The following is a 15599-nucleotide window of genomic DNA, read 5'->3' as shown; positions in this document are numbered from 1 at the left end:
ATTCATTTATTAATTTTTTATTTCTGCAGGTTTGGTCCTCCATACAAACAAGCCTATTTTCTCGGCAAAACTACCCCCTCTTAAATCTAAATACTTGCAACAGGCTTACCAGAGTGAATCAGGGTAAGACAAAAACATAATTATTTAATCTTTGTTAATAAAAAATAAATTAAAAAAAATGTAGGCTACAGTTATTTGTAGATTTAAAGCTAAAGTTATTCTCCAAATATGTGTGCTGACATGACTGGTAGTAAATCAGCATTTTGAGCTTCAGAAAATCAATGATGAGTTGGGCTTTGACAGTTAAAGATTTGAAAAACAAATAAAGAACCCTAAACTCACACAAATAACCATTTCTGCAAAAATGGGTTCTTTATACTGGTATGGTTCTAAATAGAACTGTTACTATACGTTTAAACACCTTTTAAAGAACCATCTTTATTTAGAGTGTACAGGGTCCTCATTTTTTTCAATGATTTGTGGCTTTTATTGCATGCAGCATTGTGAAAGAAAGTATTAGGCTTTTTCTTTTAAACCCATAGATTTGTCATTTCAAGGAGCTTAAACTTTATCCAGACCTTCAATTACACCAATAAACTGCATACAGATATGAATTCTTCATCAGCCCCTTGTGGTTTAACTCCACGAGGCACTCACTCACAAAAAAATCAGTATGTACAATTTGATTTGTTCAGACTCTTTTTCCTGTAAAAATCATTCAGTGATAGAAAATTAGCTCTGACCCCATGCTCAACACAGGATCTATTGAACCATTTAAGAGCCAAGAAAAGTAAACAGATTTATTATGAAGAGTACATCCCTTTACTAAATATATTAGGGAGAGAGAGAGAGAGAGAGAGAGAGAGAGAGAGAGAGAGAGAGAGAAAGAACAGAGATAATGTCATGGTAACCAATGTATTGTAAACCCCTTCCCAAGCTATTTTATAAAGACAAAGAATCAGGAGTTAATTAAGGGAGTGAGACCAACACAGTACAATCGGGGGGGGGGGGGGGGGGGGGGGGGGGTCGGGGGAGGGAGAGAGAGAGAGAGAGAGAGAGAGAGAGAGAGAGAGAGAGAGAGAGAGAGAGAGAGAGAGAGAGAGAGAGAGAGAGAGAGAGAGAGAGAGAGATGGGTTGGGGACACACACCATGAAAGTCATGTGCTTTCTAAATCTTTAGTCATTAGATAGACCAGAGTGAGTATAATAAATATTAGCATTTGTTTGGACACATGCTAACAAAGAAACTCAAACATGCACAAAAACAAAGAAACAGAGTCAAATACAATATTACAATATTACAAAAAGTATGTGCGCTCTTTAAATTTCACAGCAAGGCCATTGGATGAACCTTTCAAGGTTCTTAAAAATAAATAAAAAATGTAGTGTAAATAATATTTTAATATAGTCTGGAGCTATTTAGGAAATATGCTTAGTTCACATTCTCGTTTTTCTGAAACACTTCTACAGCCAGTTATTTTACATTGAAATGTGCGTTCCGTATTGGAATGTCTGTTTTTGTTTTAGATGTGTGGTGTCTCCCACTGCCAGTCCACCCAATTGTATTTCAACAACCCGGGATGCCAGTTGGCAGGAAACACATCGTATTGCAGCCATTGCAGCCAGCAAACAAACTGGGTCAGAGATTGCAGATTCTACCCAACCTAAAAAGCCTCGGTATCCATCTAAAAATCTCTATGAACGAGAGCATATTAAAACGCGGATAAATCGACTCATCAACTTACGTATGTCTCCTCAGCTTTCATTGTCAATTGCACTCGTTCCTCCTGCGTGTCCTCAAAATGGCAACCCGCATGAGCGTAGAGTCTGAGGAGGAGGGGGTGGGGGGTCATTATTACAGACTGCACCTCTAAAGGTGCTGTATGGAGTTTTTCTACTAAAATGAATCCATTTTTTATTACCTGTGTGTGAAGGGGTTGTAATCTCACAATAAAATTATCCACTTGGCGGGTTTTGATATTACCTCTGAAAGCAAGTATTCCTATTTCTATGTGAAGTCTCCGGGTCGGATTTGCCGCGAAATCCAGTGACATGACTGAGACCTGCATGCGCGCTCCCGAGCATCTCGCCTCTCGCCTCGTCTACTGACTTTGCACTCAACAGCGACGACACTGCAACTTTATGACATGGAGTCTGCTAATACTAATGACTAGCACAACACAGACTCCAACACAACCTCCACATAATAATAAAAAACAAAAGAAAGCACGCGCACGAGCACTCGCTTGTAAACGTATTGATTGCAATCTGAAACATCACCGCTAGATGCCGCTGAAAACTCCATACAGCACCTTTAAGATAATTTTTCCACTACAAAGAACATTTTGTGAAATTGAAAGGTTCCATGGGTGTTAAAGGTTCTTCATGAAACCAGAATAGATGCCAATAAATAAGTTTTATTTTTAAGAGTTTGTCTTTTTGTGTGTTCTCACCTCTCATCTGCTTCCTTAGCCCAAATTGAACATCAGCCTGAGAACAACAGCTTAAATGTTCATATGAAAAAACACAATCCTTTCAGAGTTATAAATGGAAAACCTTGCCATGATAAACACTGCATGGGTTAAGGCACAATATACTGTACTACATTTCAATTAGATTGTACATTGTAAAGTTCACCCCAGCTTATTTATCTCAAGGATTAACCTTCTAATTAGCCACACAAGAGCCTTTTCAATGCAGAATTTAAATGCATGTCTTTTCATTCATGTAGGAGATTAAAGGGGTTGTTTTGAAGCAGGAGTCTGAGACGGATCCATGTGCAACGTTTTATTAATGGTAAGGTGAAGGTAAAGGGTTAAGGGGATATGAGGGCTGGGTAGCTGGTTCAGTCCGTTCTCGGTGGTCAGGCAGGCTTAGTTCAGGGCTGGCAGCACGAATCGAAGTCGGGTCACAGGCAGGGGTTCACTTGGCAGGCTGCACAGAATCAGAGTCGTTAGGGCAAGCAGGGGTTTCAGAAATCAAAGATAGGTTATATAAATAATCCAGAGAATGCTCAGTCATGCAACACAGTAGTGGAACAATACTTCGCAAGGAACACTGAGCCAACGAGCCAGATATACGCTAGAGCTCAGCGTTCATTGCGAACAGGTGCATCGATCATCAGCGCACAAATGATGCATACTAGGCCAAGTATGCATACTCAGTATTCAGGGGACGGCGCTCGAGACTGAATAACGGGCATGTCACTGGGCGCCGTAACAGAGCCCTCTCCCTGGGAGCGACTCCTGGCGCGAAAACCCTGACGGCGGCGAGGTCTGCCGCGGGGACGAGGAGCGGGTTTGTCTGGGTGATCATGATGAAATACTTGAACGAGCAAAGGATCCAGAATATCTTTTGAGTCCACCCAGGAGCGTTCTTCAGGACCAAAGTCCTCCCATTCTACAAGATACTGTAAACGCCCGCCACGACGTCTAGAATCCAGCAGATGGCGCACACGGTACACCTCTTCGCCCTCTATCAGGATGGGCTGAGAACGGGAATCCTCAGACTCTACATTACTGACCGTGGAAGATGCAGTGGCTGGTTTCAATAGAGAAACATGAAATGTGGGAGCAATGCGGAGCTGACGGGGCAGGGCAAGGCGGAAAGACACTGGGGTAATTTGCCGTATAATCCTGTAGGGACCCATGAATTTAGGGCTGAGTTTCTTGCTGGGCAGATTGAGTCGGAGATCCCGGGTGGATAACCACACCCACTGACCGGGCTGATAGACTGGACCAGCACGGCGGTGACGATCAGCTTGTCTCTTAGTGCGATTGACGGCACGTAAAAGATGGGTGTGAGCTAGATTCCACGTCTCCTCACTGCGCCTCATCCAGTCATCCACAGCTGGTACATTAGAGGGCTCGCCGGACCAGGGGAACAGAGGTGGCTGATAACCAAGTACGCACTTGAAAGGCGTTAGACCCGTGGAGTGCTTACAAATGGAATTTTGAGCGTATTCAGCCCACATGAGATACCGACTCCAATCCTCCTGGTGGAAATGACAGTAGGATCTCAAGAAACGAATAATCTCCTGATTGAGACGTTCAGCCTGCCCGTTAGACTGAGGGTGGTACCCAGATGTGAGGCTGACATTCACTTGAAGCATCCGAAAAAAGGCTGCCCAGACCCGGGAGGTAAACTGTGGTCCGCGATCGGAGACAATGTCATCAGGTAAACCATAGAAACGGAAGACCAGATTACAGAGGTGCTCAGCAGTTTGCAGGGCTGTGGGCAGTTTAGGCAGAGGGATAAGACGACAGGCTTTTGAGAAGCGATCGACAACAGTAAGGATCGTTGTATGTCCGTCAGAAGGAGGGAGATCAGTAATGAAATCAACGGCTATGTGTGACCATGGGCGTTGGGGTACCGGTAGAGGCTGTAGAAGACCTGCAGGAAGGAGCCGTGAAGATTTTTGGGTATTGCAGTTCTGGCATTGCTGAACGAAGTTAGTCGTGTCTTGAGGCAGTGTGGGCCACCAGTAACGGTTCCGGAGAATGTGAGTCGTAGCAGTGATGCCAGGATGACCAGAGCTAGGCAGCGCATGGACGTGTTTAAGCACCTTCTCCCGGAGCGCTTCGGGCACGAACATTTTTCCTGGAGGACAGTCAGGCGGAGGTTCGGAGTTAGTGTTGGCTTGTTCTAATTCAGTCTCAATATCCCACTGGATGGGACCGAGGACCAGGTCAGGACGGAGAATGTTTTCGGGAGTCTGACTGGTGAGTTCAGAGTCGTACTGACGAGACAGGGAGTCAGCTTTCGTGTTTTTTGATCCAGGGCGATACGTCACAGTAAACTGGAAACGAGAAAAGAACAAAGACCACCGGGCTTGGCGCGGGTTCAATCTCTTGGCAGTTCGCAGATATTCAAGATTTTTGTGGTCGGTAAACACAGTAAATGGATGAGAGGACCCCTCGAGCCAGTGCCGCCACTCTTCAAATGCGGATTTCATGGCCAGTAACTCACGGTCTCCGACGTCGTAATTCCGTTCTGCAGAGTTCAGTTTTCTTGAGTAGAATGCGCACGGATGCAATTTAGCGGGATTTCCTTGGCGCTGAGAGAGAACGGCGCCCAAGCCTGTACTGGAAGCATCAACTTCTACGATGAAGGGCAACTCTGGATTGGGGTGACGTAAGATCGGGGCAGTAGTGAAGCGGAATTTGAGCTGATTGAAAGCTTGAGATGCGCTCTCAGTCCAGGGGAGGCGAGTGGTACCTTTGCGCACCAGCGCAGTCAGGGGGGCCGCGACAGAACTGAAGCCTCGGATGAACCGCCGATAAAAGTTTGCGAAGCCCAGGAAGCGTTGTAGCTCTTTGAGAGTGGTAGGCTGGGGCCAATCTATCACCGCTTTGACCTTTCCATCATCCATTGCCACGCCCTCAGGACTGATGACGTAACCCAGGAATGAAGTGGATGTCTGGTGGAACTCGCACTTTTCAAACTTGGCATAAAGTTGATTTTCTATGAGTTTTTGAAGCACGGCCCGTACGTGCTGAACATGGTCCGACAAAGTGTCTGAGTACACAAGTATGTCGTCGATGTAAACAATTACATAGCGCTGAAGCATGTCTCGGAATACGTCATTCATGAATGACTGGAAAACAGCTGGACAGTTGGACAGGCCGAACGGCATAACCAAATATTCGTAGTGGCCGGAGCTTGTGGAAAACGCTGTCTTCCATTCATCTCCCTCACGGATACGAACCAAGTTATAAGCTGAGCGCAGATCCAGTTTTGTGAAATACTTTGCTGTGCGGAGGAGCTCGAGTGCCGCGGGAACTAACGGCAGAGGATAGCGGAATTTCACAGTGCAGTCGTTAAGGGCTCTGTAATCTATACATGGGCGTAGACCTCCATCCTTTTTCTTAACGAAGAAAAATCCAGCTGATACAGGAGAGGTGGAAGAACGAATGAAACCCTTGGCCAACTCTTCTCGGATATAATTCTCCATGGCTTCCGTCTCGGGCTGCGAAAGGGGGAAAATGCGTCCCCTGGGAGGCGTGGAGCCGGGCATGAGTTCAATGGCACAGTCGTACTCTCGATGTGGAGGTAACTGGGTGGCTTTAACTTTGCTGAACGCTTCCTGCAGATCGCTGTACTCCGTAGGGAGACTAGAAAGAGCGGCGCGTTCACTGAGTGCTGAGATGCTTCGGACGGACAATGGTTTCACTTGGCTTAAACACTTGAAAAAGCAATTTTCACCCCAGCGAACGATCTGTCCCGTGGACCATTGCAGATGAGGATTATGTTTCCTTAGCCAGGGAAGACCCAGTATGACAGGAGTATGTGGGGCTTGAAGAACGTAAAACTGAATATTTTCACAGTGCAGAAGTCCGGTGCGCATTCGCAGTTCCTGCGTCATATGAGTGATGCGCCCCGTGCCAAGGGGCCGTCCGTCAACAGCTTCGACTGTGAGAGGAGAAGTGGAGGGAGTTAGAGATATCTTGTGCTTATGAGCAAACTCTTGAGACATAAAATTCCCTGCCGCCCCAGAATCGATCAGTGCTGAAGTAAAAAATATTTGATCAACCTTTGTAAATTCAAGAGGCACAGAAACACAGGAGAGAGGATTTAGACTGTCAAGAGTTAGACTCACCGTTGTCTTTTCTTTGCGTGTGGATAGCTGGGGACAGTGCAAACGGAAGTGTCCATCTCCTCCACAGTACATGCACAGCTTTGACAAGGGACCCGGAGAGTGCAGATTGGAGATATGGTGTGCATAAGTCGAGGAGCGGATGCCGGAACGGCGTGATCGTATGAGGTTATCAATCTGAATGGACAAGTGAATGAACTGATCCAGGTTCCTCCCCTCATCGCGACAGGCCAGCTCAGCTTGAAGGTCGTGGTTGAGTCCCCGTCGATACACCACCTTTAAGGCGCTATCAGTCCAGTCAGTTTGCGCAGCGTAAGTGCGGAACTTGAGCGCGTAATCAGCAGCGGTACACTTCCCCTGGGTGAGCTCCAGTAGGCGGTCTTCCGATCCCTTCCCCTCTACAGAATGCACGAAAACGGCCGTGAAGCGCTCGAGAAAGTCGGCATAAGAGGTGAAAGCGGTTCCATCCGGCCTCCAGACCGCGGTAATCCACTCCAAAGCCCGCCCCGTGAGAAGAGAACAGATAAACGTAATCTTGTCCATGTCCGTAGCGTACTGAGCGGGCTGCCGGGCGAGATACATGGAACACTGAAGCATGAAACCCTTGCATTTACCTGGATCCCCTTCATATTTTTCAGGAAGAGAAATACGAGTGCTGGAGAATGCAGAGTCGGAGGCTGGCGATAGAACTGGCGCGACTTGCACAGGGATTTCCTCCGTGGGCTTCTGTAAACTCTGCACTGCCTTCACAAGTTCCTCTGTCAACGAGGTTAGATGGGTCAACTGACGATGGTGAGTAGCGAGTTGAGATGCTTGGGCTTTAAATGCAGTAGACAGAACGGACATTGCTGCTGGATCCTGTGGTGGCGAAGTATTCTGTTTTGAAGCAGGAGTCTGAGACGGATCCATGTGCAACGTTTTATTAATGGTAAGGTGAAGGTAAAGGGTTAAGGGGATATGAGGGCTGGGTAGCTGGTTCAGTCCGTTCTCGGTGGTCAGGCAGGCTTAGTTCAGGGCTGGCAGCACGAATCGAAGTTGGGTCACAGGCAGGGGTTCACTTGGCAGGCTGCACAGAATCAGAGTCGTTAGGGCAAGCAGGGGTTTCAGAAATCAAAGATAGGTTATATAAATAATCCAGAGAATGCTCAGTCATGCAACACAGTAGTGGAACAATACTTCGCAAGGAACACTGAGCCAACGAGCCAGATATACGCTAGAGCTCAGCGTTCATTGCGAACAGGTGCATCGATCATCAGCGCACAAATGATGCATACTAGGCCAAGTATGCATACTCAGTATTCAGGGGACGGCGCTCGAGACTGAATAACGGGCATGTCACTGGGCGCCGTAACAGGGGTCATGAACTGCATTATTTTATTATTTGATAAAGTTTCCTGGGGTGCACGTATAATGTGAGTTTTACATCAAATTTTTTTATAATTTAGAAATAAAAGGTATTTTTCCTAGCCTAAATTGTAGCCCTCTTATTTGAACGCTCTGTTTGAAGGGTCGTGTCTGCTGTGAGACTATGTAAATGCCCACTGCTGTGATTGGCTAACGTCTTTGAATATGAAATAGCTAAGTATTACATGTGGAACTCTCTCGAAAACTTTTCATACATTTTCACTATTACGATAAGTGTTGATTATACTTATAACATTATATTTAGATCTACAACATTATATTTAGATCTACAGCATTATATTTAGATTGTGGCTTGACAGGTTGCAGTGATGAGCATTGTAGCCGATCACAGCGCATGACTACAGTGATCTCATCATTGCAACTCGATTTTTGCACTCTCACAAATGGTTTCATCATAACTAACAGTGCAAGTACAATGTAAATAAGAGATTTATTGAATATAACGGGAGTTTTGACAAGAGTCACTGATAAACTTGTGCATAGTGATTGACAGCTCTAGCGATTTGTAAAGGGAACATTCTTTGATCGCATTCTATGTATAATTTAATCACAATTTAAATAACAGATTATTTTCATCCTACTAAGAGAAACAATGTGAAGTTGACAGTTTAGTAACTGGTTTAAATAAATTCAAAAAGTTTGAATAACACACTTTGTCTATGTGTTATTACTGATACATCTGACTGTACATGAATCATTACATATCAGAAATCACTGGTCACTGTTGATTTTGGTTAGACATGTAGCCTACACATGATCAGGACATCAAACGATCTGTAACAAAGCAATAGTGACACAGTAAAATCTTTTTTACTTAACATTCGTGTCTTGCGTCGTTCCTGTTAAATCCAATATAAGGCACAGCATCATTTTTCAATTTCAGCCTCTCTGCAAATCAGAAAGTCAGAAAGAAGGTTATGCAGCGCCAGCATTGCAGCCATTCGGCGTCTGTCCACAGCGCCCAGCAATGGATCAGGACCGTGTTTGAAATCCTGCCGCGCCACAGAGCGCCATTTACATAGTTTTATATTAAATTTACATTTATTTGTCTCAAATCGTCGTTAATGTATACTGACTTAACTCTGTGCTGCAATATACATTTAGTTTTACATTCATTCACAGAAATCAGGCTTGAATGAAAATTGCTGATGTTATCGGATTTTCAGGTGATATTTTCAATTAATTCAGTTCACGAGTTCACACTTACAAATAAGTCAGATGGAATAAATGGTATGCATATTTGGCGTGCTGTCCGAGGAGAGGGCTCCGGGCTCGGTATTCGGCCCGAACCCAGAGTACTCCCCCCGTATTCCTGGCTGTAAAAGAGAGCCAAGGGTGAGGAGTCGGGGTGGTGGAGGGATGCTGGAAACTGTCAAGGAATGTTAGGTGAGTTGGAAGAATGGATATATATGCTTCTTGTCATGCTGATTAGGGTAGACGTAATTGTTTGATGACAAGTAATTTGCATTGGTTATCTGATCGTGCTCCTCCCGAATTTGTTTATAAAACATAATTTAACGTTAGCGGACGCTCTGAGGTAAAGTGTTCATATTGCAGACTTAGCAACGATTGTATTTAATTGTACAGTACAATCATAACATATAGTACAGACATTATCTTAATTCCATAATGTCCTTAAACATAACAATTTTGCTGGCCATAAACTGAGAAAGTGCCCTGAGTCTGGTGTGCGATATCTCGAGTTGGCGCTGCGCTTCTCGTCCGGTGTGCGACCCCCTAATCTTGTCGAGGTTTCCATTGGGAAGCTTCTTAAAAATAAAATTTCCCTGAAGCAAACCCTGCGGCTTCATAGCTGCATCCATGTTAGCACGTCACGTTTGATGTGGTACTTTCACAGTAGGCATTACACACAGGTTCAAAGACTCGTTCTCGCCCCCTACAGTGCAATTCGGCTAGGTATACATCCGCGCTAAAATATCAAGGTGAAAGCATAAGATGGACACAGCGACCCCATAGATTTCAACGGAGAAAAGTGAAGCCCATTTGAAGCACTCACTTCCTGATCGCCAGGCGAACTGCGCAGACTCAAACTGAGCTTGACGACGTAGATGTGACGTGGGTCTTCTAATAGCTGTGCCGAGGGAAATCTGAATCATTCCCTTCCGAATCTCGCAGAGACGGAGAGCGTGATTATTAGTTGTCAATGAGCTAGCAGCAGGAGCAACTTTATGAATCTCTATGGGCTTCTCTCTTGACTTTATGCCTCCACGTCCCCCCGATTGCTTGCGAGCTTCTCCGCTGGTCTATACGGTAATTTCTCTACAGTGCGACAGGGAGTCGCGTGGGTATGACGCAATCGTTAGCCTATTTTTTACAAAAACGGCTTCTACGAAGTCATAACGTAAGATACAAAGTAATGGAGCCTTTTATACATTGTCGTGTTTCTTTAGAAATAAATAATGGACAAATGGAGTCTTTGGACGCTTCAGATGTAAAGTTATTCGCTGTCAAAATGACGCAAAAATGAATGGGAGTCAATGGAATGCTAACAGCAGGTGAAGTTCTGCTACAATGGCGGCTCCCGCGGAGGCTTCAGTTTCCGGCGGATGGATTACCCCCTTGGGTGAAAGTCATCATAGCTTGCGTAGTAGGCCTATAGACCCAGCTCCCACTCCCAACCCAACTTTGAGAATAGATTAACGGCCATATTTTTTTAATCGCCCGATAAGAGTCTCACGTTAACGCAGCACATTAACGCCGATAACGGCCCACCTCTAATTTTAATCAATGTTTCATCAACCAATTGCCTGGATTTAATAAATAAGAAGTAAATATAGCAGGCAATATAATCAGGACTTCTCAGGAGCTCCGTGCCGGCGCGTGATCTGGAACCCAAACTCAGCGTAACCTTTGCCTCAAATACCAGAGAAAAATATAGAAAGCTTGAAATGTGTACTTTTAAACAAAACTATTAAAAACAAAAGAAAACGGACTACTCTCTGCTTTTGTAATCCATATGAAATGTGCATTTCTCTCTGGCGCATTCACTGCTGCAAAGATCGCGAGTCAGAATCGTCAACTTCATCTTTGCAGCCGATACTGACAGAAAACACTTGTTTATTTATAATAAACAATTGAAATGTCTCCTTGCTATATTTGACATATTCATAATCATTACTTTTGTCGGTTATTTGTGACATTTTTCATGAACGCGTCACCACCGCTCAATAGTTAAAGGGACACTAAGTATCTTTTTAGGTATTTTATTATCTAAAATCAATATATTTATTCATAAATATGTCCTCAATGGTGTACAAATACCTCGGCCAATTATCTGACTTATCCTTATAAATTAAGAATTTATTATCTTTATATACATGGGACGCGGAGGGTTCCATGTAGTTCCGCCATCTTGCAAAACTATAATAGCAGAGAGGGACAAAAAGTGCTAAGCCAACACGTTTCCACAACGCGTTTTCGTTCAGAGCCAGCCGAAACCAGCAGAAACGCAGGTGCAGAGCAGTGAGAGGCGCTTGAAACTGCACCGGCAAGTTTAAAAGTCTGGATTGCATTGTTATTATGGACCATACATATGCCAAGCCACAGGAGAAGAAAACATCGTCGCCAAAAAAGTCAAAAATAGAACGTAAAATGCGTGGGATTTCCCCCTTTCTGGTCAATGTATCCCTGCCTCTGCTTTATTATTTTTAAAGTTATCCTCCCCTCAAAGTGATCATAGTGCTACTACATAGTGGCGAGACGGATCACAAAACTTATCACGGATCCGTGGTTTGATTAAAGTAAATTTTATTTTAAAATGATTACTCACTCACTCCAGAGCGTCTGGCGCGAGTGATTTCAATGTAAAGACGCGTTTATGCGCATCTAGAGGTCCTGCGGCGCGGTGTTTAGCGCGGCGCGGTAGACGCGAGCCTCATTCTACTCCAGTTTGCGCGAATGAGGCGAATTGCTATCACAGATAGCCTAATGTCTTTTCTATCATTTCACTGTAGCTCAGCATCGCGATGTAAAGTTAACGTTATTGCATGATCACAGTTCATATGTGTGGGGAAAGATAAGCTATTCGTTTGTTTGTTGTCATGTTGCAGTTTGCTTGAAATAACACACCTGTTCACCTGAATGAAAACTCGACGAAGTGCTATTAGAAGACATCCTGTCAAAGCTTTTTGGTACATATCGCCTACCGTAGATGCAATGCGCATTTGAAAAAGCGAGGCGCTGGAGAGCAAAATTAGTTTGAATGCAAAATACAAATTCACCACTAGATGGGAGTAATTCCTACTTATTGTCCCTTTAATATTCTTCTTTGGTGTTCCCTTTATACAGGTTTTTCAAATGTTTTTTAAATAAAACTATTTTAATCTCTGTTTTTCTAGTTTTAATATTTCTTCTTATAGTTTTTCAATAAGTAGAGTTCATAGTAGAACTTTATGTAGGCCTACACATAGGAACAGATATTGGGTTCTGCCCAAACTCAAGCAACATAAAATTATTGTAAAAGTAACGAGTAACGTAAAAAGTTACTTTCCAAAGGGGGTAACTAAGTAAAGTAACGGATTTCTTTATTAAGAAGTAGCGAGTAACGAGCAAACACTACTTTTTAAAAGTAACTTCCCCAACACTGGTCCTCGGGCACACTGGCTTCACCTTGGACGCTCTTCGTTGTGGCTGCGCCTTGGTTTCCTGTGCCACCGGTGGTGTCGCTCAAGTCCATCGGCTGTTCGTCTGCTCCCTGGGATCCCCTGACATCAGTTCCATCTCTGTCGGTCATCCCACGGATGTCATCAGCCAAGTTTACATTGTGAGCAAGCTATCTACTTTTACTTTAGAATTGTGAATGATTATTAAACTCGGTGTTTGAACTCTTCGTCATCTTCGTGTGTTTGTCTGCAACACACCGGGACAGTTCTGGATTCAGCGTGGAATTGTTACACTGGAGAAATGGTGAGTGGTCTCTTTAATTGCTATTCACATACGATCCTATGATATTATAATGCCAATATGCACTGTGGCATGGCCCTGTGTTAGCAGAATACTGGCACATGGCCAGGTTTATGTGAACCAGCCATCTTGCCAGCTCAGACGTAGAATCACCTGGCTTCAGTAATTACACCAGCTGGCTAGCCGCAGCTAGGTTGCATATCAGTATTCATGAATTGTTAGGCCTCCTATATCAGATCATTTCAAGACTACATTACTAAGTTGTGATCACATTTCAATATGTGTTTACAACCACACCGGGAAAGATGGGAAAAGGGTGTTGCCACCAGTAATCCTGAAATGTTTGACAAGTATTGTAGAAGTTGAAGTTTGTGCATCTGAACACTGCTTTTGAAAATTGAATGTCAAGAGAAATATAGTTACTGTATCAACTGATACATTGACATATTCCTCTCTGTGTTTCAGGATGTCAAGTCTTTTCAAGGGGAAAAAGAGATAAGAGTTTAAGAAATGAAAAGGAGTCTCTAAAACAACACCAGAATCTGAATGCATCCGTCAGATAGAAATATTTGTGTCAAATGCCAACACCAGGCTGAAAAGAATACAAAATAAACAAGGAAACATGAATTTTCTAAATAATTTGTTGATGGAAATAAAATATGAACTTCTGCATGATGTTTGTGATATAACTGATCAATATTAGAGAAATTGTACTATTTTAGATCAGAGTGAACTCACACTAAACTAACAGAATGAGAGTTTAACACGTCATGCGTGTCATGGGAGCTCATGATCACTTTTATATCAAATTGTTGACTTAGCAGTGTATTAGGCCTGTCCATTTGGTCTTAAAGTGACAGCAGCCTAATAAATCAATGCTGTCTCTGTCATTTAATGTTAATCAAACAATAAAAGAAAATGAGAGAATCATTCACCTCTCTTCGCTGATTAACAGCGGAGACTTTTTGAGATGAGTGGTAAATAGCATTTACTGTCATCACGATTGAGCAAAGCTTATATCCAGGACCTTGAGCCAGTACACAGCGAGGATAACCATTTTGTTCACTTGCCCCTGACAGACTGAGGCTAACTCAGATTACTAATGGCTGCAATATATCTTACTCTACAAACATTGAATGAGATGTTGCTTGATGTTGTAATCCTATTAGGTTCTAATGAAAAGATTGAGCATAGAATATTTCTGCTCTCAAAGAAATGGTTTAATTAATTTGAAAAACTAATTCCTTTTTAAACAGAAACCCTTACATATTGAACATAATAATAACCTATCTTACTTGCATTAAATAATTGAAATGTTATTGAGCTAGCCTATAAGATGCTAAGGAAAAATGCATCAGTCCTATAATTCATCCATTTTCTCTGTCTCTATTTCTCTCTATTGTGTCTTGAAACTTGACATCATATTGAACCGTACAAAAGAGCACTTTTTAATGGAAAAAGAGATGAGCAAAACCTCTTTAACTGATATGTAAACACACATACAAATTGTATGTGTGTTTGCATATCAGTTAAAGTACAAAAAGTTAAGGTGTGCATTAACGACTGGGCCAGGCATATGTTGAGTTCAACATGTGAAAAAAATAATAACATTAATAATGTAGGTATAGGGGGATGGGGTTTTATAGATTATTTGCAAAAGGACGACATTAGCAGTATGAATGAAAAAGGTTTTATTTCAAATCTATATTGAATCTACCATATCCTCTAAGGCACAATTTTTTCATTCAAGTATGACTATGATGAATGCATTACTAAAGCTGTGGCAAATTCAAATGCACTCAAGACAAAAACATCTCATCTGCCGACTACAGTGTAAATTGTATTCAAAAGTTATTCAGAAGCAAATAAAAGACAAACTAACTAAAACATTGTCTTTTGTAATAATGGATTTATTCTGTTCTGTTAGGGTTCTGTCACATGTAGCTGACTTAATGAACGTAATGAACGAGATAGGAGGACCAAACGAATAAATAAATAAACTTGAATGCTAATGAGGGGGGCATGTTTTACCTCAGACATAGCAATCGAGCTCAGAGTGTCAGTGCTGAAGCTTTGAGGTCACAGTGACACCATGACTTTACAGGTGGCCAAAATCTTATATCACGGTTTATGTCATTTAATATCACCCTAACTACGTAGCTATATAGGTTTACCATACATATGCTAACTCTTTATTCCGGACATGGCCGTAAAACATCAGTAGGTTGGGATTTCTAAAATGTCTGGGCACACATGAACAGAATCCACTGAAAACAGACACTTCGACACGGAAGCGCGTCAAATTACCACAAGGTGTCATTGTGGCCTCAAAGCTTCAACTCTGCCACTCTGAGCTCGATTGCTATATATGAGGTAAAACACGCCCCCCTCATTAGCATACAGAGCAATACATGTATAAACACATCTATAAATAAATAAATGCATAAATAAATAAATGTAGACATTAATACATAAAAATAAATGTTAAAATAAATAAAAGTGGAAATAAATAAATGCATAAATAAATAAATGAAAAAATAAAAAAATATGGAAAAAAATAGAATCATACATAAATAAGGAAATAAAAGTATAAATAGTATAATATATATATATATATATATATATATATATATATATATATATATATATATATATAT

Source organism: Phoxinus phoxinus (assembly GCF_949152265.1).
Source record: "Phoxinus phoxinus genome assembly, chromosome: 2".
In the NCBI taxonomy this organism is placed as follows: Eukaryota; Metazoa; Chordata; class Actinopteri; order Cypriniformes; family Leuciscidae; genus Phoxinus; species Phoxinus phoxinus.
This window is presented reverse-complemented; position numbering follows the sequence as displayed.